This window comes from Anser anser (assembly GCF_964211835.1).
Source record: "Anser anser genome assembly, chromosome: 4".
Classification (NCBI taxonomy): domain Eukaryota; kingdom Metazoa; phylum Chordata; class Aves; order Anseriformes; family Anatidae; genus Anser; species Anser anser.
This window is the reverse complement of record NC_139724.1, coordinates 69,786,632-69,812,752: the sequence shown is the minus strand read 5'-3', so window position 1 is coordinate 69,812,752 and position 26,121 is coordinate 69,786,632. Positions and strand designations below refer to the sequence as shown.

General features: G+C 47.1%; 1 long non-coding RNA gene across 2 annotated transcripts; it reads right to left on the bottom strand.

The window, feature by feature from the left end:
* Positions 1 to 1,079: 1,079 nt before the first annotated feature.
* On the bottom strand, positions 1,080 to 25,858 carry LOC310899145. Of its 2 annotated transcripts, XR_014584032.1 has the most exons (4): positions 22,991 to 25,858; positions 20,370 to 20,507; positions 2,265 to 8,512; positions 1,080 to 2,076 (listed from the first exon to the last, which is right to left on the bottom strand). It is a non-coding gene; the product is annotated as an uncharacterized lncRNA (long non-coding RNA). The 2 variants fall into 2 exon arrangements; XR_014584031.1 differs by having other exon boundaries at positions 1,080 to 8,512.
* Positions 25,859 to 26,121: the final 263 nt, after the last annotated feature.

Here is a 26,121-nt window from a genome sequence, read left to right as displayed (position 1 = left end):
TATTTTCTAAGATATCTATTACAAATGAGGAACCAAGAGAGGGAAAAGACGGAAAGCTAGATTTACAGATTTGAGCATGGAAATCTCTTACCTGGATGCCTGGGCATCCAAGATCAACCACATCATAAGCTGGGGAAATCAGATTTTTAAATGAAAAGGAAATTAGAGGCGGACTCCTAATGTCTTTTCATACAGCCATTCTTCAGGAGCCAAGCTGTGTGCATACATATATGGGAGAACAGCCTTTTGCTCATCGAAGGACAGATATCTATAACATATTTAAAGGCCTACAGCAAGTATTTAAGGAAATGTTTAAGTTTTATTCCCAGCAGGGAAAAACCAACACCTACTACAGCTGAAGGAAATCTAGAATCGACTTACTGGTATTAGCCACGAGAGGATCCAGGTGAGTCTGGAAGAGCGTGGGTATATCACCTACTGTGCCACAGTGACAACGCTGCGCGTTTCTGCAGCGTGTCCAGCACTTCAGACTGCTTAGTGAAGCTTTGCCAGTTCAGGCCCTTAATAGATATTAGTAATTAGGTAAGTAAAATGCTGTTCAGCTGAATAAGAGAGGAATCACAATCGATCCCAAACCTTGTACTGCTAGTACAGTTGGGCCGGTATTACCGCGGTAGAGATAAGAGAGCTAGTGCATCAATACATGCGTTCAAGAGAAGATCAAAACAGCCCAGGTGGTAAATAACCTGGACAATTGCCTGCAGCACCTAAAATTAGCAGCATAAAAACTTGGCAGGTGAACAGTCAGCAGACGCTGTCTTATCTCTCTATTTGCTTTGGAAGTTTGAGTCCGACCCAAAACATGTTGAAATCAATTTGTATCCTCTCCTCTATTTCGATGGGCTGTGCACCAGGCTCTAATCCGTTGTGGGCCTAATTAAATGATTTTCTTCATTGGAAGCTAATTACCCCTACGGAGGAATGAAACTGAATGCTAAATGAGCACTCTATAGGAACTGTATCTGTAATGTATGGTTTAGAATAAAAAATTACAGGCTGGATTTTGCACTGTCTTACGTAGTCTCTTACTCCACATAAAGCAAGTACAATTTCCACTCTCTTTTATTGGGATAAGTACGGAAACTGAGTGAAGAGTCAGATAAAATGACTATAACAAGCTCCCTTTCTCATGTGAAAAAAAACAACTAATGCAAGCAGGAAACCATCAGCTTTCAGCATCCGAGAGAGGAAGAAGCTCTGCACAGAGATTGCAGCAAGGAGGTTGGGTACCAGCAAAGCGCTGTGACCGTGGGGCAGCAAGGCACCGGGCTGGGTCACCTGGGGAGCCTTTGGGATCTTCAGCACGTGAGGGAATTTTGGCAGAGTTTGCTGGGACAGGCACGTTCGCAGCAGCCCTGGGCAGGAGATGGAGCTCCCGGTCTCCAGAGACCTCCTGGGCCACTCTTGCCTGTGGCAGGATGGAGTTTTGCACCAGTCCGGGGTAAAAATGCAAGGGATAGGACAAGGGAAAATTCAGTCCTGTCACCTTGTGTTGACAGCGTGTCTGCTCTTCTCGAGCAAATGGCAACACAGGTAAAGTGGAAATGGGAAATCTGCAGCAATTAATTAGATATTGGGAAATCAATCACACTAATGGGTTTGTAAGTGTTGGCAGACTCTTAACCATCGCTGTCTGGATGGAAGTGATTTAGTGAACGCTTTTTTCAGGGATTGTGGGTGGGAGGCCGTGTAGCTCTGGCCAACCATGATGGTATGTGGTGCTGGCCTGTACTACTTCGCAGCTCAACTTCCAAGCTGAGAGCTGGTTTCGGCGCTTTGCTCGAGACACTGAATTCCAGCAAAGCGAAGACCTTTGCTCCACAGCCTCAAAACACTTCCATGACAGGGGTGAAAGGGAGAAGGCACAGCCTCTAAAAGACACCAACATGCTGATAACAACATTGCATGCAAAAAAATAAAATAAAATAAAATAAAATAAAATTTCTTCAGACGCTGTATCTGCTTGGAGACCAGAATGTAACACGCTGCACGACAGAGTGGTTAGAACCCAGCCGTGTGGTACCTACACAGCACTGCAATTGCTAAAGGTGATGTCTGAAAAAGGCAAAAAAATACAAAGAGAAATCATCATCCTCAGGCAGATGTTTGCCATGCAAGTGTCATGTGGGGCACTACATCTGTTGTGTCCATGCACTGATTTTAAATTGGAAGAAAATTTCAATAACAAGGTACAAGTGAGGTTGAAGAAGGGAGGGGGAGGGATAATGGAGGACTTAGCTTACTTGATTTATTTGTTTTCCTTCCAGCTTTCTGCAGGTCTGTTTTCTTGCCCGTGTTTGGCTCTGTGTCTCCGATCCCGTCTGTCCTGGTTTTGTTCTCCTTCCTTTGTTGCCGGTGGCTTCCCGCTGCTCCCATCCCTCTCTTCTCACATGGCACAGATCCTCTGCCTCAGCCAGGCCCAAGGTGTTGGGCTCCCTGCGGCCGTGCTGCAGAGGCTCAGGGCTGAGGACGCAGCCTCCTGCTTCGCTGGCAGTGCCAGCATTGTGTAAGTGAGCGCACGTTTTACATGCAGACACAGTTCCAGGGCATTGCTTCATGGATTCTCCTTTTTCTGACCAGTCAGGACACCGGCAGCTCTTCATCCCTTCTTCTTTGTTGGTCTCTTGGTATCTACAGGTCCCTAAGGAGACCAAGGCAGGTCGTCTATTCTAGGTGATATACGCATAGTGAGAGAGCTGGTTTTGGTCTGCAGATCATACAGTCAGCACAGAAAGCAGACAAAGGTATGAGAAAGATCTTATAATTCAACCTCCCCTGTGCAGAGGCAAGTGGAAACAGAGAAATCCCCAGGTCTGCAGCTGAACTTGGGTACTTCAAGTCTAGTTCAAGGCTTTAGCCGCAAAATTCCCTTCTTTTCTTCACTGGGACCGCTGTAACGTGGGATGGATTTTCACTTTTGCCTCCTGTTCGGATGTGGAAGCTGGGCCTGTATCGGGTGACTGCCAGCACAGCACCAGCACAGGGCATTTCATCACCCGCTCCCTTACCTGGGGAAGTTCAAGTCGTGCCGAGTAACTCTGTCACCTCTCTAGTTTTGAATGAAACGATGAGGATCGCTTTAAAATGTTCTGTGTATTGGCAGTTATCCCAGAGGGTGAAAAAATTAGTGGAAGTATATACCTGGATATAAAAAGATAGCTGTAAGAGGTGCCCTGATGAGACTTAAAGCTTTAACGTACTATGAACATCTATCTGGCATTTGAAGGCACCCCTGATCTACAGCTAGGAGGGATTGTAATTAAACTCCTAGCTCCTGTGAGCTCAGAAAGTCCCTGAAGGCAGTTAAACTCTGATTGCTGAGCAATAGCACTGCTCGCTTCTGAAATACTGTCATAGACTAAGGATGAATGAATGCAGGCTCCTGAGACCCGTACAAAAGGCAGCTTTTGTCAAGACCGAGGTGGCTGGGATCTTGCAGAAGGAGGCTGGGACCAGGAGGTGGTCACGGCCCTGTGCGAAGCAGCCCAGCTCTCGCACCCAAGGGGAAGGAGCCGGAGCTGGGACACTTGGGTCCTGCTGCGTGGGCCAGCGGCGGGGGAATGGGTTGTGCCCGGCGGGGACAAAACCCCCAGGAGATGGCAGGTTCGTGGTCCACACCATGTCTTACTGCACAGAGGACCGTGCTGTTGTACGTCTGTCCTGACATCAGGTAGAAAAACCCTATCAGATGACTCACTCCTCTGTTTACAAGCTTGCCTCTGCTTCCCAAATAACGCCGCATGCTTTACACGAGACGGGGAGTATGATGGCTTCATGAGGAGGAGGTAGGAAGCAATACATTGCTAATAATGACCTCTGCTCTCACTGTTTGTTTGTGCCTTTGACATCTAATCAAATACATTAAACTACCCAAAATGTGCACATCTGGGCTCTCTGCGGAGTTTGTTTGTTTTATTTTTTTTAGCTCTTTGCTTACCTGTGGAGCCTCCTATTTATCGTGTGATGGTTTTTACCACTTAGGCACTACGCTTAATCAGATTTGTAAATTAATTCTCTCCTGGGGTTTCTCTTTGTGTGCTCAGAAAGCATAAAAAGTGTTCATGACACGCTTCAGAACACACACTGGTTACATTAGTCATCCTCTCAGCATAATAGCTTTATGGAGAACACTTCATGTTAAAAAATAAAAATAAAAATCCTTTAACCCAGTTTCTTTCCCCCACTTTTGATCCCTGCAGTTATGTTACGTGTTAGTAAACAGCCACACAAAGGCTGTAATTGTGATTTTTTTCACTGCAGGAAATACCTACTGTTTGTGTCTGCAAATATCTATTATTTTTTTTATGATTTATTCAGCTGAAAGCATTTTCATCCAGGAACCTGACCTTCTCCTGGCAGCTGGAAAGCAGGTTTTAAAACCCAGCACTGCTGAAATGTAGCGTGCCTTGTGCTGAGGGCGGCAGGGATGGATGCAGAGGGGCAGCATGGATGTGGGGCACCAAACTCTCCAGCAGCGCTGCCCACGTCTTCATGGACAGAGCATCGCTCACACCCGCTGTGTCCCTTCCTTCAAACAGCTGTTCAAAATGCCTCCGAATCAACACAACAAACTGCAGCGTAGGAAAGGTGATGTTGGTGAGGAAGAGGAGGGCCCCAGCAAGCTCTGCGGTGCCCATTGGCAAGAGAGAAGGACTGCCATGGACAGTGCACCATAAAACGTCTCCTTGTGGGGGGGACTTTCCAGAAATCACCGAAAAATGTGGCTGTGGTCTTCTCTTCAAGCCAGTGGGACCCAGGGAAAATCTCTCCTCATCATAAGGAGGACTCCCCTTGCACTCCAGACGGCCTTATCCACACCCTTGCTCACCAAGCTCTCAGGTCCTTTGTGTTTGACAGGAGACCTGTAGATTAATCACAGCTTTCAACTTCCTAATTATGGCAGGGACAAAGGTAGAAACCCCTCTAGAGGGTCAGAAATGCTGAAGTGGTTGGAAAAAAAAAAAAAAAAAAGGGCAAAGAGAAGACGTGAAACTGAATGGGGATTTTGTGCTGCGGGCATCGCCAAGACGCGTGGTGCTCTCAGAGCTGGTGGCCCAACACTTACTCCTGGGTGTATTTGCTAGAAGAGGACAGCAGCACGTGGTGGACAGAGCCGTATCTCTGAGGAAGGATGCAGTAGCAGAAAACTCTTTTGTCTGACAGAGCAACCCGTGATCCTGAAAAGAGAAAACGTTGCCTTGACTCGCTGCCGAGAGCAATTTGCTCAGCACAGTGGGGAGGAACCTGGCTCTGACACTCCTCTCCAACGGGACCTCGGGGCTTTCTAGACATGTTTTTCCCAAACCACTTCTCTCTCGGCCTCTCTCTTTCCCTGGATTTGTGCCTGCCTCAGAGCTGTGGGATAACCAGGGGCCCCAGCACGTCACCAAGTCTGCACCAGTAAGGGCACACGCGGTGGCAATAAATGCACCTGATGGAGCCCCAGCAAGGAGCTGGAGGGCAGCCGTGACCTCCTGTGTTTTCACGGTCTTCGGACACCGGCGGAGGCTGAGCTCACCCTGCTGCTCTTCCCCTGCTCCCTGGTCTCACGTTTGCTCTCCCATTTTTTCCTTCTTGCCAGTTGGTTCAGTGATTTAACCCCTTCCAAACGTTCCTGCCCTTGGAAACAGTTTAGGGGAAATGAGAAGGTCAGCCACTGAAATGCACCTCCAGGGCTGGGCTGGTGGGAGCGGAGGCGCCCGCTCACCGCTGCTACCAGCAGTTCTGTGGTTCGTGGTACCAGCACCTCCAGGCCGTTCTTCTTTCCGCTTCCCACATCACCGCAGCATGTAAGTGCGTAACGCGAGCTCCTCTCCCGCTGTCTCCCTGCTAAGCCTTCTGTGCCTCCCCTTTCCCCCGGGGGACAGCCCAGTGACATGCAGGAAGCAGGATTCACCCCGCTCTGCCGCGTTCTGGGAACGAGTGCCACCGTTTTCGGCCAGGTGCCAAGAAACCCACGTCATTCACAGGCACAACTCGCATTTGCTTCCTTAGCAGTTCCTCTGCTCACCAGCTCATCATCAGGGTCAGCAGGAGAAGGGAGGTCCGTCAGGCACTGCTGGCCAGGCTTGCAGACAGCCAGGAATTTTAGGATGCAACCAGGAACCGTGGAGGACCGACGCTGGTGGCAGAGCAGGGGCAGGACTTGCTCTGCAGCCTGTGGAGCTTTCGCATCCAGCTGCTCAGCTCCTGTAGGCTCCCAGAGAGAGAAACCTCTGCTCAGACCCGTCTTCACTTTGGCCAGAATAAAGCCAGCCCCAGCTCCCCAGGCTGCCTCTGTTCCCACGCCTGGAGCAGGGTGTGAAGGTGGTGCCTCTGTGGCTTTCCAGTCCCTGCTTTATCAGGGAGGATGTTTGTTTCCTGTAAAGGAAAGTACAGGCGTGTGTCACGCTAGAGGAAAATAAAACAGATCTACAGAGGACCAAACTGGTGTCTTTTATGGCTCTACATAGAGCTTACACGAGAGATATCTCAGCTCATAAAAGCAAACTCTAATTTAGTCCATCACTAGTGAACAAGCTCAGGGGGCTAAAGCAGGGGCTGGGAGATGCAACTTCTCAGTTTTGTTCACGATGTGTTATGTCATACGGGCTTTTGTTTCCCTGTACAGAAAGCACAGCTCTGATACTGGCCCTGCGGAGCTCTGGGGATGGAAAGAATATGGTGTTAGTGCTGCGGGTGCTGCACACTGGTGGTGATCACTGAACTGCGTGGTGCTCCTCTGGCACGTGTCACTCCGAAGAAATTTCGTTCCTCCGAAATGCCATATGCACTGGAGTCACACAGGTTGTCCTGTGGGAGTCAGAAATTGATGGTAGCAGGAGCTGGATCAGGAAGAAGGACTTTTGAGGTGGTGAGGGACCTTACCATCCCCTCCGAAGGGTGGCCCTGGGGAATGGTTTGGAGAACCACGCACCAAAGCATCTTGACTCCACTGGGCTCCTTCCAGATCCTCCTGCTCCCACTTGCAATTCCTTTATCTGTACCTATTGCAGAATCGCACAGAGTGCACGTTCCAGCCTGAGACCGTCCTGTTTCCTTTTGTTTTCTCCTTACGGTATTACACATAGCAAACATTTTTGGCCACGTGCACTTTTTTAATTCACGCATTTCTCATTACAAAAAGATTTCTAGGTCTGGTTCCTTCTTTCCTTTATGGGGAATATCCACTCAGCAGTTACCTTTGCCAAAGATGATGTAGTGCAAGCAGGTGTTGCAGCCTTACTTTCAGCCGTATGGAAAATACATTTCATTTCTGACAGCAGTCCTGCTGTTCCAGGGGAAGGCTACCCCATGCAGAGGCAGGCTGGTTAGATCAAACTGTACTAATTGCAGAGCCGTTTGGAAATCTGTTCCACTTGCAAACAGAATGAATCTAACACTTTGTAACATTGAATTAACAAAGGTCACATTTCATAAATATTGCAAAGCCATTTTCATAGATACTGCAGCAGGCTGGTTAATGATTAGAGCAGTAAACTCCTGACGTAAAGCCATGATGAATAAGGGACATATTTTTACAGCTTCCATTATTGCCTTAGGAATCTTAACCAAAGCTAGCAGAAATGATGAGGGTCCAACATCTCTTTAATATCTAGCCCATCGATTTCTGGTATTTCCAATGGCTTCTAGATTAATCACAGCAACTAGAAAATTTAAGAGATTTTAGAGTGTCAGTCAGATTCTTGATGGGAAAATAGCGTCTTGGTTTCAATCCAGTTTTATTGGATTCTGCAATTAAAAAAAAAAAAAAAAACAAGGCCTCAATAACTGGTGGGAATTGGCAGCACGCAGGCTATGCCGAGATGCAATTCCCCCTCCTGCTGCAGCTGCTGGGGCTGCCAGGTCAGAGCAGAAAATGTGAGTAAAGCTCCGGTTGTGCTCCGAGCACGGACCCCAGAGCCTGGCTCCAGCACCGTTTCTTGGAGGGAGAGGTGCTCAGGCTACCTGAGCTGAAATCCTGCTGCACTCCATGGGATTAGCTCTGTAGCAAGGCAGACTTTTACTTATTACATACAAGAGAAGGCGATGGGACGAACCATGGGTGAGCTCAGATTACTCAGAGGCGTAAAACCAGGAATCTCGAGCCCATGTCTAAACAGCGAGTGTAGAACTGGAGCATGTAATTTTCCAGCGTTTAATTAGGCATGATTTATATCCAAAAGCTGCACATAAACAGGCAATCCATATTTCTCAGTAGGGTTTTATCTACTGTGAGCCATTCGCGTCTCAATGTGATGGGCGAGGAAATCCTGGTGCGAAGCTGTGGGACAACTGTCGTGCAGCAGTGCTGGGGGCCTGGGGAGCAGCACCGTTCCTGCGGGCGTTTCATGTTCCCTTCAGCCAGAAGAAATCCCCAGGGGCTGGAAAGTGGCTAGTGTCGCTCTGAAGTATATGAACGAGGAAAAAAATGAAATGCAAAGCCTGTTTGGGAACCCGCAGCCGTATCCAGACACTGAGGCGGAACCGACGGAGTCAACGTTTGAGAAAGCTGTTGAAGAGATAAAATGTGAATAGTTTGTGCAGTGACACTTGCCATTTGGACATTTCAGTTAGGTTTTGATTTTTAGATGCTTGTGCCTCGAGGCCATTCAGAAACTAAGCCTAATTTGTAATTCCTTGAAAATCTGGTGCAATTCGAGGGGGAAAAATTAAAATAACACACACAAAACCAAACCCGACCAACCTCTGTGCAAGTAGCAGCTCAGCTACATATAAAACAACCCCAGCTACAGAACCCAGCCCAAGCCAACATCAGCGCCAGGGTCACACGAAACCTAGAAGGCTTTTCCCACAGCTGGACGCTGGGGAAGCCCGGCAGGAAGAGGTCTGCAGGGTCGCTGCTCCCCAGAGGGCTCACCCTGCCTGCAGTCAGCACTTTCTCCAGCCCTGCCTCCATCCCAGCTGGAACGGGCTGCAAAATAACTGGAAGTTTCTTGTCACAGCACACGCATGGCACAACCAGTTCTTCCTCTGACAAATGAGCGAAAGAAAAAAAATATATATAAATATATCACACTGTCACTTAAAAATAGCTCCAGTGGAAATAGAGCGGGGAGGGCTCTGGGGCCGATTAGGGAGCGTTATCAGCATACCTGGTGCTGGATAAAACCTGATCCTGCTGCAGGTGTTCTTGCTCAAAAGGACGGATTGTGGTGCTGCGACAAATGCCTAAGAAACTGTAGAAGTTTTCTGATAGCGCAGGAGAGTGAGACAAGGGTTTTCTGCCCCTTGCCTGCAATGCAGCTTTAGATAAGCTACGTGTGGTCTGATCCTACAAAGTGATGTTCTTGGAGTTTGTCGAGACAGGAGGCAGCAGAAGAGGGTGCAGACACTATTCCTCTCCCATACCAGCTGCCTGTTTGTGCTAAATGCGAGCTGACTTGTTCTGCTGCCAAAGCGGGGTGAGCGACCTCATGCAAGAGTGATCCCATCGTGGAAACCTGAGGTGGAAGCATTCATAAAGGCGAGATCCCCTTGTAAAGTTCAGCCTAGGTACAGGGACTTCCATACGTGATGTCTGTGCCTTGTATCCGCACTCTGAAGTGGTACATTTTCATCACAGGCTTTACCATGTGATTTTGGGAAGTCGGTCCATTGAGCTTTCTTTGCAGGGTCATCGCTGTCTTTAAAAACAGCATGGATCTGCCACAGTTTTCCAACAGCAGAGCTCCAACTGCTTGACTCAAGTTTAGGGTCACTGCAATTTTTCACATTCTTTCTGGTCTTCAGCCTCCCAGTTCTGCTTATACAATGAATTCAGGTGTTAAAATGGATTTATTTTATTAAGCAGTATGTAGAGCGTCATTTAATTTGCAACTTTTGTTTCGATCCACTTGCGTCGTTCCAATTATTTCACCCCAAAAGGGGAAAGAATATTCACTACCTGAAGAAAACGAGCAATGAACCAAGAACACCGATTCATTTAAGAGACTCTTGGATGTATTTCAAGACAAAAGAAGGAATGGATAGAAAGAAAGCAAGATCAACACCTGAACTCTTCTGTGATGGTATCACCTGTTAGTTTACTGTAGTCCTCTCAAGACCTACCTGGACCCACCACCCATCTAAAGCTTCATAGCTGGAGACGCTGCTGAAATCCAGAGGCTTGAAGCACTGTCAGTACTAAAGGAAAACAAGTACAAGTTTTTTTTGCATTAAAAGTAAAGCAACAGCAAATGTAGCTTTGCTAGGTCAAGTGTCATTCTCATGACCCTAAGATTAAAGATCTTTCCTGTTTTTATGTAGTATATCCTGACTGCTTTTTACATGTGGCTGCATTAGCAAAGCACATCCCGATGAAAATACACACCAGAAAAGTACCTGAAGAGACAAATCAAGTAATGTGGTGAAATGCTCCAAAGCAGGGCAAGTCCCAAGCTACCCTTGCAGCCACAACCCTGTGTGTCCTGTGCACAGCGTGTGCCGTGTGTGTGCTTGGGAGGGCAGAGTCTCCTTTGCAGAGCCCGCATCTGCACGGGGCCACCTTGCACCTCTCCTTTCCCTCCCCTTCATCCCCCCCAGGATCTGACCTGTGCAGATTTCCCACTGCTCCTGATTTCCTAGGCTTTCTTCACAACGTTCCTCAGGCAATTCCCAGATATCCTGGGGGAGCTGCACTTCAGAGATCTCCCTGCCTCAGCAATATTCACTGCCTGGTTGGATCCACACGAGTCATTGCTGAGGGCAGTGACAGACCCAGCACAGCCCTGGATTTCCTGCTGTCCTACTCCTCAGGCCAATTTAACACCAAGGGGTTATTTAGGACTTTCTTTCCTCATGCAATAGGTTCTTCAGACCGAGGGGACAGACAGCAGGTGACACCTAAGGCCTTTCACTCCCAGCTCTGTCGCTGCGGCTCCAGGCACTGCCTGGACAGGAAACCAGCTGCCCAGCTCACCTGCTAAACCGTGAACAGCAAAGGCTGGAGACCAAAGCTATCAGGAAGAAAAAGAAGTAACAATGCAGGAGAGGTAACACTGAGATGGTAAGAAGGCAGCAATGCTTGAGAAAAAAAAAAAAAGGAAATGCATCCCACCAGAGAGTTGTGCTGGGGCAGGACCACAAGGGTTCCTTTCCTGCTGCCTGGCTGCTTTCTTTAGCATCTTTTTCAGAGTCAACTTCTTGGCTTTTCTGCATGAGGAAGTGGAGGACTCTGCCCTGACGTGCACCTTCTGCAATTCCAGGGTCTTCAGCGATCCCTTAAAAAAGCCTGCCAAACTTTGAGCAGCTTTCTGTTCAAGCTCAGCCCTTCCCCAAGGAACCTGTGGAGCGAGGCCAGCGGCACATCCTCCTGGAAGCAGGCAACGTCCGTGCTGCTGAATACTCCCAATTCCTCCTGGAATTTCTAGTCAGGGCTCACAGAAGCACTGGAGACCTGACACGGAGGTTCCTCGGTGTGACGTTTGGCCTGGGGGTCTCTTCAGACCAGCAATGGGTGAGGTGAAAACCTCAGTCCGTGCCTCACCTCCAGGCCCAGGCCGCATCCCGGCCAGCCTCAGCAGCCTGTGTGTGAGGAGCTGGGGCTCTGCCTGCTTTAGAGGCTTGGTTTTTTGTTTGGTGTTTTCTTAAAACATCGGTAGGTGTTGATTTCTTTTTACCCTCCATTTCGCGTGAAGTCAGCATGCCCGTTCTTTGCAGTGTTGGTAGGCAAGTGGGTTAGCAGTGAAAAGCAGCATGACTTGGACTTTTCCCTACTTTGTAGCTTCTAGGCACTGTGCTATGATAGCTAAACAACCCTGCCCACATCCTGTGGCTCTAATAAGTATTTCTCATGTATCAGGTTCAGATATTAAGGGCAGATTTTGAAGAGCTCAGCACCAGCATGTCCTACTGAGAACAAAAGGCCTTGCTGAAAAATGAAGCCGAAAGCCATTTGCCCGTGAAGAAGAGGTTCAGTGCTAGCTGGGATCAGAGCCGCTGCGCCAGTCCTGCTCTTCCTCCATTTGGGGTCAGAGATGGAGATCAGCCTTATTTTGGAAGGAACGGGTCCTGTTCTTAGCTGGACCTGAGAACAACCAGGACAACAACTTCAGGAATTTATTTTCTTCTCCTTGCCTCCCTCCCCTTTGGTTTGTTCCCAGGCTTTTTGGTGCTGTTCTCACTTCCCCCTCAGACTGACGTGCTGCTGCTGTGCAGAGAGGAGCTCATCCACAGCGAGGTCAGGCCAAAAGAAAGAAACCAGCATCTGAGAAACGTATTTTAAGAATTATTGAAGTAGATTCCAGTATCACTTATTTTTTGGAAAAAGAAGTCATTCGCTTATGGCAAAAACAAAAGAAAACCCTAAAGTGCTGAATTTCCCCTTTCTATCACCACAGTCATTAAGAAGAAGGTGACATTCACCACTGGCTTCTGGGGACACTGACACCCAGGCAGTTTCTCCTCTTGCCCCAGAGTTTGCCCTGGGATGCTGCTGGTCTTTGCTCATTACCGCTGCTGTTATCACTCCCCAGGGTTATGGGAAGACAGAACAACTTGAGAGTTTTCAAGTCTAGGTTTCAGGAAGAAATAAGAGACACATGCATCTCTGCAGCCTGGTGGGGGAAAGAATGAAAATTAAATTGCTCTGGTGACATGCAGTTGCTGGCTATTAATTCCTTTGAGGATTTTGTATGGCTTCCAAAGCAAATACAAGATTAGCTGTTGGAGTGGTGGAGTAGTGTGGGATACACATCTTGGGGTTCTTGCAACACAGATGTTATTTATTTAGGCAATGCTGAGCAAATCTACTTGCAGATGTAATTTTGTGATCGCAGGCTAACTGTAAAGTCCAGCTGCCCACGTATCCCCCGTGATAACGTGAGGAAGCCGTGACCCCGGTGAGGTGCTGAGCAGTGGGACAAGCCCCTGCTCCCAGCCAGGGATGGATGTGCCAGCCCTGCCCAAGGAGGTGCTGGCTGGTCTCTCCGAGCAGGGTGATCCTGGGATGCCAGTCACTCAGCCATTTTTTTATCACTGTGCAGAGGTGAGTGGAGCGAAAAGCAACCCAGGTGCAAGTGGAAAGCAGCTCGCTCTCAGTTGCCTGACATGTTTGTGGTGATGCCCCCAGCTGGAGGGGCTGCCCATCCCAGCTGCATCAGCTGCTGGTGGTGATGGTGCTCGGAGGAAATGCCGCCCGTCTGAGAATGCCGCTATTTTGTAAAAGCATTTTCAGGACCTTCCAGTGCCAGATATCCAGACGTGCTAATGCAAAATGCATTAGCCCAAGCAGCAGGAGCTCCGGGGCTGCTGGCGCCATTGAGTTCCACTCGTTTCATCTTTATTATAAATACTGCATTGTCATCTCCTTTTTTTCTCTCATCCTCTCTTCAGAAAAGAATTATAAGGCTCTAGTTGACTGGTCCCTTTGACTTAGTACAGTTGTTAAACCACAGGCAGTAAATACCTTGTTCAATTGTTTAAGGCGGGTGTATTTATTTCATTGGAGCAACTGAATGAAATCTGTAAGAGCTAAAACTCCCCCTTTCTCAGCAGCTCCACTTCTCCACCTCTGAGCTGAATGCAAAAAGTCCTCCTAAACCTGCCCCATGAAATCAGCCCACCATCAGGCTCGCTCCTGCTCAGAGCTCAGCTTTTGGGGGTTCAAGACGTATTCCAGCATACCAGACTCCCTTGTAAGTAGCGGCTGAGCGGTGCACAATTGCCCACCCCATCGCGCTGGCCTGGCTGCGGGGGAAATTTGCATCTCAAGCCCTGTATGAGAAGCACATGGAGTCCACCAGTGGGCATTGCCAAATTCTGATCTGTCTCAGCCACATCACTGTTCTTCCGAGGTTAAAAAAATCACATTTCTGGCCATCAGAGAACATGGAATAAAAACATGTCCTCCCAGGAGATTGCTTAGGAGAGTTTAAAGGGGGCGCTGAGCTTCCTGATGGACATGTGGACAGCTGTCTGCTGTTGTATGTGGCTGTGCCGAATCGCTGAGCGCTGTATGTAACCTTCATGCTACCCTGTAATCCTTGTAACTGGTTTGATTTTCATGTATTGCTGCAGCAGGGAACTTCAGATTTTTTTTTTATATTTTTGTTAAAGATAATGCTTTAGTCCACCTGTACGTGCATAGTCATCATCTGTACAGGACTGAGAATGGAGTCATAGAGTGGCTCGGGCTGGAAGGGACTTAAAGATCATCTAGTTCCAGCCTCCTGCTGTGGGACTTCATGGGTTTGACCTAGTGCAGTTTGAGATGAAAATACATAGAAAAGGAGGAACGAGGAAGGACTCAAAGGAGAAATGATTTGAAGATTCAGGCAAGGAAGAGAGGCTTTCGTTGGTTCTAAGGCCTAGTATTGTTTACTTTCTTTGAATTTAATAGCATCATTTCATTGATCTGAGTGGCAGCAGGACTACAGTCTTTTTCAAAGGAAAAAAAAAAAGGCATTTGACCCAACAAACCTGTTCCAGCTTCACATCTCCTTCCCTGCTTTCATATCAATTCCCAGTACCTGGCTCAGCACAGCCGCCACATGCTATCTCCATGCTCCCCGCTCCCCTTCAGCAGCCCTGTCTGGCAACATGCTTTACACAACATGGCACAACTCCTTCCCCAAAGGGCCAGAAACGCATGGACCCAGAGATCAGGGAAGGCCACTGATTCCTCTCAGCAAGGGCACTTGGCTGGGCTCGCAGTGTCCGTGTCTGTTTTCATCCAAGAGTGAGCTGATAAGGCCATTTCCTTCCAAGTGGAAAAGCATAAATTATATTTATATGCAGATAATTGCTGGATTTAGCACAACAGGATGAATTTCTGTCCCGTTTCTCCAGCAGTCTCTGACCACATGAAACATATTCACAGTTGTCAGGGTGAGAGATGTTTTGCCAGAAGCCGGAGACGTGCAGCTGGCTGGGGAAGGCAGAGGTGGAAGGACACGACCAGGCCCATTTACTCTGCTTGTTCTGGGAGGTGGCAATATGGACCACAGCACCAAGATGTTCATTACAGCTGCTTATGCCTTTGCTCATCATTTTTTTTCTGGGCAGACTACATATGTTTCAATCAAAAATTACAATTAAAAAAATCTTTACAGTGTAGCTAATGCCCTCTGAGCCACCTTCAGGACCTCGTGGGATTGCACGGTACAGGGAAGCAGGACAGCGCTCAGCTAAGGAGCCCAGGAACTTGAACTGCATGTGTTACAGAGAAAGGATTTACTGAAAAAGCCCGTAGAATATTCTCAAACTCTTCATACCCAGGAGGGAGGGGATACTGAACTTCCTTCCTACAGCACTTCATGTTCATCTGGGAAACCTTCCCCATTCTTCTCTGCAGGGGTTTCCAGGAGATGAGACCCCAGCTCACAGCATACTGTTAATTATTAGTCTTCTCTGTATCATTTACAGTTGCAAAGCACCTTGAGATCCCTCCCTCTAGGAATTCTTCATGTTTATTATATTGTATTGGGGTTTTATCTTGCACTCACTTCAGTGACAGCCATGGGAGTATGCTCTTCAGGCTTAAAGATTAAGCTTTTATTTAAATATGTACTGTCCTAATGTTATACATCTTGCTTTGTTCAAAAGTGATGCTTCTTGATTTAGAAATATATTGTTCACTGGGTCCTTTTTTACTCCATCTAACTCTGGCGCTGTGGATGCCACCAGCATCTCCATCTGAGTCAACGGGCTTTCAAATATCTGGATTTAGGCAACCATCTAGTTCTGAACCTGCTGGGCCAATGCTGCAGCCCCCTGACTGATGTCCCCCTTGGGGGCAGCGAAGCTCCTACCCATCTGCCCTGAGCTCAGTATCCCTTCCATAACTCCACCCTAAATTTCCATTCTTCAGGTTTGCCCCTCCTGGCATCTTGTGTGTGTTAGTCTAATGTACATGAAAGATTTGCAGAGGAAAAAGTCATCTTTGCTTTACACTGTATGCTTTAGAAGCCCAGCAAATAATAAAAGCACCTCTGAAAAACAATAAACACCCGAATGCCTTTCTATTTCTGGGAGTACTTACTGCTTCTTGAACCCTTTGAGGTTTGACTGGTGTCTTTCAAGAAATGGCATATAGCTTTGGCTCACTCATCCCTCTTTCTCTCCTCAGTCTTCTGCTTCTAGATTAAGTCTTTTATTTATTTATTTATTTATTTATTTATTATTTTTTATTTCCCTAGGCTGTCTGTCCCTTCTGCAGTGGGATCTGGTCTCTTTATGTCTCTCAAGATTGGAGATTTTGTTCTTTTTCTTCAAGTAGCACCTTTGAAGAGATCCCTGAAAAGCCAAGGGCTCCCATGACAATGCTGATGGTCCTTGACTTGGAGGTAAGATCATTCTTCTGCCATAAAACAGACACTTTAATTCGCACTGAGAGTTAAAGTTTATAGAAACTTTAGAATTTAGAATCCAAATGGAATTTATACAGATACAGGCAAGTCCCCCAGGCCATGCATGTGTATATCTGTGCATAAACACACACATATGTGTGTATGTATGTCTACATTTATACACACACAGACTCAAATAATAATAAAAAAGAAAAGCTATATTCTGGCAAAAAAAGCTAAGAGTCAATACAGTAGTAGCACAGAAAGTCAATAGTCAACATGTTCAATGCCATAGAAAAAATCCGGTTACTATCATGGAAGATACCATTTTCCTAGACCTGCCCCCAAGGAACCGTGTTGCCCTAAACATCTGTACAATTCTCACATTACTCAAAAACTTAGATGGTGAAAAAGAGCAACATTTTGTTTAGCTTCAGGTTTCAGGGAACCTTTCTGCTTTGGAGTTTCTCGGCTTGAGAAAGCACTAAGCTGTGCACAGTGGATTCCTGTATCTAGTGCAGCCATGCAAATTACAGTGTAATTTTCCCTTGCCCAGCTTGAAATACAGCTTCCATCTCTCTCCTACTTAACCGTATCCTGGTGTGAGACAATACAATATTGAGAAACACTTCGAACTACAATAGCAGCCAAACAATTCTTTTGTTTTATCAAGTGGAATGAATCCCCGAGGACTTGAGAGAACTTCACAAAAGGCTATATAAGCAAAAAGAGAGGTTACTTATGGTAAGCAAGGTTCTTAGTGGTGAATAGTCAACACGCACGTCCACACAGTGAGCGTATGAACACCCAGTATGACGGTGTTTTTGGTGAGGGACACTTCCCTCCTGCCTGTACCTTGGCACCACAGAATAATCTCCATCACCATTTATGAGATTTCAGGCACTCAGACCAAGCACAGGAGCAGAAACAGGTCCAGCCGCAGCCTGTGACCCCTTCCTTTTTGAGGACAGAAGGTTTGGTTCTTCTGCGTTGGCATCTGCAGTTAATACGCTTCTTTCCAAATGTCTCCTGCCTCAGACACCAGTCTACAAGATGACAGTGCTCATCTTCCATCAGAGGTAGATCAGTCAGGCTGTCAATTAAAAGCGTTCACTGAAGGTGAGCTGCGGATAAATTAATCTAATAAGAAAGCTCCATAGGTCAACAGCTTCCTGCCAGGGACAAGGGAACGTCGCAGCGCACTGCTTGTTGGTGCTGCACATGACGGTAATACCGTCTGTCACCACCTGGAAGCAATGTCCCTGGATATGTTAATGACACTGTTGCCTGCAGCCTTCATGGTGCTGTGGTTCATCATGTTTGCTCCGAGGGTTTGTTTCGGTAAGGACCAAAGCTCTTGTGCTACTGCTCTGTCCACGTGAGCACACGCTGCCGGCACCCTGGATGGCTGTCCCTACGCTTGGGAAACATCTCCTCACACACCAGGAGAGCAATTGTCACGTACCCAAGCGGAGGGAAGGATGGGTCTGTCTGCAGACAGAATTATGTGGAGCCAAGACTGTAAGTGGAAAAGGCGCAGTTGACACGGGGCATTACCAAGATACAAACCACTGGAGACCCTCAAGGCAGTCAACAGGATTTGGCAGTGGATGTTGGCCAAGGCTTAAGGGATGAAGGGGTCCTGTGCTCAGCAGTTTGCTCCAGGTCCAAAAGGTCCGTGGAGTCTGTGGTCACTCCAAGCACCGCACAGACCAAAGACCTCCCAACTATTCCCAGAGAAGTCCTGCCTTCTATAGCAGAGGTGGCCCAAGATGACTGAAGATCATTTTATTTGCCAGCTACCTGAACGAGGAGAGAGAAAGATTTCCTGTCTTCTCTGATAAGCTGCAAAGGTAGAAAAACCTCTGGTCGGAAGGTTTAGGCACACCTGCATGCCGGGTGGCTTTTCAAAGTAGAGCAGAGAGTTCACAATCCAATCTGCTCACCGTGACCAAGATGAGAAGACCCACATCAAACATACCTGAATTTGAGGAAAAACTCAGCCCATGCCCACTGAGTTCTCAGGACGTAACTTGAAATTAGAAGCAACACAAAAAGACACGACTGTGCGCAAGATGTGGAAGAAGGAAATCTTCATGTGACGTACCTCAGAATTTGAGGAAAAGAACGGAAAAATCCTAGTGCTCAGCAGTACGCTCTGATGGTCATTTCCCTCAGATGATTTGTTGCCTAAAATAATGTTTAAGACATTACATTATTGGCTGATGTTCCTCAGCCAATCAGTTCACATCTGTTTTTTTACAACTTCTTTATATTTGTCCTCCCAGAATCTTCTAAGCGGAAGTAGATGTTTTCAGCGATGCAAAAGGAATTCTGGATTAGTTTGGGTTGTTTTTTTTTCGGAGATGAAGAGGAGTTTGAGGGCAAAAACAGTTTACTTTTACTCATCAACCCCTGTATTTTGTAATGTAGATACCAGACATAAGTACAGAAAAATAATGTAAATGTCATGAACAGAAAGGTAGCTTCGATCCATCAAACATCTCAAATATTTTACCGTCCAAGTAATGAAAAAAATCCTTTACTGGGAGACAATTGGTTTGTCACAATTCAGACAAATATTTGTTATGCAAAAGCAATTCTTACTTTACAAAGGCAGCGCGGTACCTTTGGGAATGCTCCCACATGCCTTATTCGCATCTCTGCAGAAAAACAAAATGACACAACTCAACTGTTTGCGTTGCAGCAGCGGGTCAACTGCTCCGAAGGCATGATCTCGGGGTAGAGGAGCTGCTTCTGCCAGACATCGTAGACGTTTTACGTCATGCACATTCTGGTTCTCAGTTTCCCGTTACTGTTTTCTTTCAGTTTAGGGATAATCTGAGATGTATGTTTCTTGCCATTTAAAACCGAGAGAAAAACCACAACAGTATTTTCCGTGTAAGCCAAAATCTTTCACATGTGCCAACTGTCAGAGCAGACAAAAGAGCTTTGATCATAGTCAGACACCATAACTAGCTACTTGTTTTAATTACAGAAAGTTTTAGCTATTATTACACGACAGGCTGGCACATTCAGCACATGACATAATTTTATGACAGCTTTTAATTTCTCTCAGCGCAGCTCCAGCCCTCGGCTATTCCACTCACAGCAGAAGCATGGGCTTGAACGAACCCGGGGAGATGCCGAGACCTACAGCAACCCGCTCGCGCACCGACCCCGCTCCCAGCCTCGATGGGATTCCGTCCCCCTCACCCGGCTGGTGCAGAGCCGCGAACTGCCCACAGGTCATGTGCTTGCTTTTGTTCTTTAACATTTCCCAGACGAAACAATTCTAAATCCATGGTTTGGGGGACATACTTCAGTTATTTGTAAATTTCTTCTACTTGGTGTTTTCCTTCTATTCTTAGTACACTTGCTGTTTTGAGGGACTGATGAGCTCAACCCCAAACTATTGTTTTTTTCCTGCCTGGATTGCTGTCAGACCACCAGAAAAAAAATAGCTGCGGCACAGGTCAGCCCAAACATTTTCACAAGTATTCCGGAGCTGTTACATGTTTTCACCTCTATTAGCAGTACTTTCATTTTGGCAAACATTTCTGTGAACAAACTCACAAAAGCACTGACGAAGAGCAAATCAAAGGGATTATGACAGTTGTCAAAAAGGCTCTGTGATTTCTGTTTGAACAAATGCTTATGAGTACTCATTTTCTCATAGCTGGGAGCTCTAATCCTCATCTATTCAGCACATTACAGAAAAATACGAAAACACATCCCCTATCACTGCATCTAATTTCAAATGAAGTCAAATAAGTGTAGTAAAGAGAATAAACACAAATAATTAGTGACACTGATAACATAGAAACTGGGCTGAAAGAATGTCTTTCCCGTGGAAAACACTGGGAAGCAGTGTCAGAGTTGTTGATTAATTTAACAGCTATTAAAACATCTTATTAACTCAAGTGCTAATTGAGTGCTTGGCAGGAATAACAGAGCAGTGCCAACCATACACACACATAAAACTTGCTAAAATTTGAAGAAATCATGTGGCTTAATATTTTGTTACTTTTATAACTTGCTTTTATAGCATGTTTGGCTGGCTTAGGTGGCCTTACCTACCTGTTTTGTGTCAGTTTTGAAGATGCCATGCCTTGACGGCACACAGTCTTGGGTGTTCTTTAAAAAGGTAAGTCCATTTACAGTCCTTACGGATGAGATCTTCCAAATCTGGCTGGAACAGGTGCCTCACAGCAATGCCTGCGTTTGCACAAAGATAGAAAGGTGTAAACTGCTGAGCTTTGGGACGTCTCAGTGCCATAACTGCTGATGTGGTGAGCATGGAGGGTACAAGCGGTCCACGGACCCATGACCATGCTGAGCGTCACCTTCCCAGGACCAGTGTTTGGTTTTCAGATCACCAGATAATTTTTATTTTATGTACCTGGGCAGTTTGCAGGGAGAAGTTAGACTAGCTTTCCTCCATCCTCTACATTTGAACCCCAAGGGTGATAGTTTGTGGTTGACACACATTGTTTCCTTTCTTTCCTTGCACCCATAGCCTACAGAGACATCCCACCACGGCTCCTAGGTGTGAAGAGGACAGCCACATGTTGCTGTACTTTGCTTTTGTAGATGCACAGAGGTCACCTCCACCCCTTCCCCACCATCACTCCCAGTAGGAGGGAAGCAACTCGTTTTTCCTGTTCAAGCAAAGCCAAGACATCACATAGTCTGAATTTTGCCCAGGGCCTAAAGGGAAGTGTATCCCACTGCTGAAAGTGTTGCAAAACCCTTCAGCTCCAGACCTCTCCCCTTGGCGACTACAAATGGAGATGGTGGTAGGGAGCTCACTCCTACAGGGCCAAACTTCCAGTCATATAGGATGCACTTGAGCATAGGCAGGAGATATTTTGAGCTCAGATACTTCAAGTCCTAGTGATAGCCAACAAAATGGAAGAAAACGTATGAAGTTTGCCATGCATAAGGCCACCTTAAGTCTGTCATCTAGCCCTCAGCACAGCCCCATCAATTTCTCTTTAGATACACAGACGGCAAAGGATGAAGCCAGGAATTACAGCCAGGCTATAGCTGCCCTCTCTGACCCAAGCTCCTGACCTGCAGACTGCTTCAACACACGCCCCCATACACTGGGGTCTTTGCTGCTGTTGCAGTATCTGCAGTTCAGCAGTAGCAGCATTAGTAGTTTTACACAGATCTGCCTTGAGCCCAAAGAAGCCTCTGAAAGATTATTTAGCTGCAGCTTAAAAACTGCTAAACTGCCCCGGATGGTCTGTTTGCAGCTCCACTGGAGCGCGGGCCAGCAAGCATGGGCAGGCAAGGCAGGGCTGGAAGCTGCACCTGGGTCCGTGTTTAGGCACGGGTACCCAGCAGAGGACATAAAGTGCTTTGAGGGGTCAAATCCGCTGCGTCAGAAGATGGAGGGGTGGTTGTGCCGCATACATCGCCTTCCCCACTTAGAAATGGCCGGCCACCTAGTGCTGGTGCTTATTAATAACCTTGCTTAAGGAAATTGGCTGGAGTCTCACTTTTCATTGTGCGGAATGAATGGGACTAAATATAATCCAGGGCTCGTTTGGGTGAATAACAATGCAAGAGAAACTTCCTGTTCTACCCCAGTTTAAAAGTAGGAGTTTCTCTGGGCTTGGTGAAATTCTTCAAATCTCAAGAAACATTAAGGTCACTCTCTAAATTCCTCTTTTCTTCCAAATAAAGATATTATTTTAATGCTCTGTGTGAAGGGTAACGTAGCTGAAAGCACAAGATGTTTTAATCAATGAGCACTCAGAAACAAAGGTGCTTCTTGGCTGAAGACCCAAATCCAATAATTATTTTTCAGCTCAACTAGAATAAAGACATTATTTAAACATTTATCTGTCATCTCCCACTGCCTGCGGCTTGCTGCTGGATATCTATTTCTCAGGCGCACCGTGGCAGCTCCTTATGCAAAGGGGAAAAAAATATAACCACTTCCTCGCACCTGGGATTATGCCTCATTATGGTGGGGCGCTGTGTCAGGAGGTGGTTTCAGGTGCTGTTGGGCGCGTGAGCGTGCACCCATCTTTGCAAACACGCCTGCTTGTGTTGCAGATTTGCAAAACCAAGGCTCGCAGTGTCTGATTTGGCACTTGGTGCCAAACAAAGCACAGGCCCAGGGGCTGCAAAAGAGGGGGGCGCGGGAGAACCGGGAGCTCAGCAGCGGCACCGCTGCCAAGACTGAGATTTAGAGATGTAAAAACACTTTAGCCCTGCCCATCTCCTCTCCCTCATCTTGCTGTTTGTTACCAACCCATTAGCCTTTCTGATGAGTTCTCCAAGATCTTCGATCCCCCTGTGCTGCCTGTGTGAGCAATGTCCTTGCAAAGATCTTTGCTCTGGGAGAAAAGCAAGAAATTCATCTGCGAGTCTTCTTTCTCTGCAAGTGCAAAGTCTGGTCTTTTTGCCTTCTAAGGGTGCCACACGTAGTGGACCTGAATCCAGTGCTGCCAATAAACGCAGACCCTTCACCAGCTCAGAAGGGCAGAGCCAGCTTGGTCCTGCTGGGCTCTGAGCCGGCCACATGCATCGAGGACCAAGGCTCTGGGGAAGGGTTGCATGCAAGGAGGAGAGCGAGATTGGTGGGATATATGTAAAGGAACATGCTGGAGATGAAGAGGAGAAAAGGCAGGAGGACCTTGGGGTAGAAGCAAGAGAAGGTGGAAGGGAAGAGACACGCAGGGTACCTGATGGCTATCTGCGGGTGATCACAGGGCTGAAATTCTCCACAGGAGACCCTCCACATCGTGTTGCCTCAGGGAGTTCCTGGCACCGGCACAGCCATGAACATGGAAAAGTTGGCTGAAGAAGGAGTGGGTACACTCTGCCCACGAGTCACCGAGACGGGCAGCTGTGCAGGACAGACCGATCGCATCCAGACAGGCCCTGCAGAAACCACCGAGCTGTGAGGAGCGGCTGGAGGACACAGCAGGAGATTTCATGCTCTCGCCCTGTGCTTTGATGCTCTCGGCTAACGAGTTAATCAGCTGTTTGTTGTTGGGCCTGATGGGAAAATATCAACAAACACAACTAGACGATGAACTGGAGAGAGCAAAACACTTTCTGGCATGTGCTCCTTTGACTGCAACATCAAAGATCACATTAAGATTTTTGTAGAAGTTTAATTCCAAAATAGTCAGGGGTGTCAAACCCCATTTGCAAGCAGACCTGGGGAGAAGGACTCTGCTGAAAGGGCAGGGGTGTTTAATATTTCACGAAGGGCATGCACAGACCAATGCACAGTTCTCAAAACATCCTCATTAAAATGTTTTAATTAACGTTTGTTTAAGTACTAGCAGACATAGAGCTTCATGCGTCCCGGATATGTCAGGTCCCACGGGAGCATCCTTTCCCTTTCCCAGGGGAAGGACACATCTTGAACCCCTCACAACCTCCTTTTGACATCAAGAGTTTCCTCATCTCAAGGGCCAGGAGACTTTTTTTTTTTATCCGTCCAGAAACCAGCCATGCAAAGCAAACAAAGCCAAGAGTGTGAAGGGAGCAGCAGACACGATCTTGCTTCCTCTCCAGGGCAGTAGTTTCAGTTCCCCAATCCATTAATGTCATCAACCCAGCATCCAGGTCTGCCCAGCATCTAGACCAGGCACACTCCTGCTCCTGTGCCAGGATTGGAAGTGTTCCTCCATCCTCGGCCACCTTGTCTTGTTCTTGGAGGAGGGACTAGAAGAGGGCTTCAGACAAAGCCAGACAACAAAATTCAGGGGAGCATCCACATTTTCACAAGGCAATTTTTTAAACGGAGAAGAGATGCTGCTTTGGTCACTCAGAAGAGACAGTGGGTCTGATATTTTCTGAAGATATGGGCTGAAAAAGTGATGTAAGGAAAAGCAGGTGGAAAAACATTCTGTATTTTAATTTTATGGAAAGTCTCCTGGGCCGGGAAGGGTTTCGGGGATCTCTAGGGGAAAATCTTGCTGCCATGACTTAGTTGCCACCATCACAGGAAAGTCAAGGACTAAACGTGCTGCAAAGACCCTGTGAATTTGCTCATGAAGAAGCACCCTTAGCCACCGGCTGCTTTATCTCCGTGGAGATAAGAGGAAGGATTTGCTGCTGCCCTTCACAAACAGCCCATCCCGCAGCAAAGCCACAGAGGAGCAGGACAGCAGCTTGTCTTGCACAGCCTTCTCCAGTGATTATTAACGGGGCTGAATGCACGCTCCCAGCAGCATGGACGGGCAAATGAGCTACCACAAGTTGGGGCTGCAGAAGCATGCACACGGAGCGAGCAGCCAAATGACAGAGGAGCCTGCACCTCAATCTGCAACGCATACGGAGAAAATCCATTTTAATTATGCAAACCACATGCACATTTTTTTTTTTTACCTATAAGGAAAGAAAAATAGGACTGTGCCTTATCTTTTTGTGAAATCGTCATTCGGTTTGAAATCCGTGGATAATTAACAACATTATCATGCAAATGTAACTGAATTGAGCTATGTAAATTAAAGCAACTTCACCTACCTACCCAGAGAAATGGCAACAGTGCGCTGCCGTCAGGAAGCGCTGAGCACTATTTTTAGTGCTGTTCTGTGAGAGGGCCTGTGGGAGGGCATCTTCCAGAGGAATGCAGACCATATCTTTCAGGAGGAATTAATCCTTAGGAAACCATTACCCGCTCTCACGAATGACCGAAGGATATTTTTCTCACTGGGCTGGAGTTTATACACAGACAGCCGCGTGCATTGAAAGAAAATCATGACTCATTGAATTTAAGGAACTATTTACTGAAGCCAAATTTTCGAGTGCTCCTCCCTCTCCCTTGGCTCGCTGTCCCCCAGGCACACCGGCCCTTTATCAATGGTCACAACAGAGTCACAAATTTCTTTTTATTTCCTCTGAATTGGAGAAGTCAGGCTTTTTCAGGATTGCGCTTCGGCAAAGCTCTCGTGCGTCCTTGGAGCTGTGTGGAAAGATGCCCACACGCTCGGCACAGCTCATTTCGACTCCCTGCGATTTCACAGCGTAACATCTCCCACCGGCAACACCTTCGCTCGCCAAAGGAGACCACGCAAAGGCCCCTTGAGAAATAACCAACCAAAACACACCCTGAACTGATCTTCTGAGGGTTTAAATTTATTTAGTGTTTGCCCAGACGACCTCCAGCCTGTCACCCATACAGCGGGGCCTAGGCCGGGGCCTAGGCCGAGCCCCCGCGGCTCCCTCTAGTGGGGCTCGGCGGAGCTGGTGGGGGCACCACAGCCCCAGTTTGGGGCACCGCAACATGTCCCATCTCCCCTGGTGGCAAACACTGCTTGAATGAATGTTAGAGAGTCACGAACTGCTGCTATTTTTTTTCTCCAAATACCTATAAACGTATAAGCTGACGCCTATCCAGGCTGAAATGTTTTGCTAGTACGTCTGAAGTGTCAAAACCCACGTAAACTCGCATTTTACCTGTGTATAAAGTGCTCCTAGCAGCATCACCTGTGAAAAAAAGCCATAATTACCTCATAAACAAACACTTTTAGGTAAAGTTTGTGGGTTTTACATGTGTGTGTGTCTGTCTATTTTTATTTATTATTATAATTATTTTAAACACATCTCCCTCATTCTCACATATAGGGACTCAAAAATGTTTGACCCCACATACAGGACTTAAAACTCTGTAGGTGAAGGAGGAAAGATTTAAAACTCTGTAGGTGAAGGATGTGCTGTCTCTTAAAGCAGCAGAGGTGTTCAGGAGTTCCCATCTCCCTGAACGTCATCAGGACTTCACTTTCCAAAGTGACTCGAGAAAACAGGTTGTCAAAGGCTTTCAAAATTTTAAGGTTGAGAAAAATGAATAAATGAACAA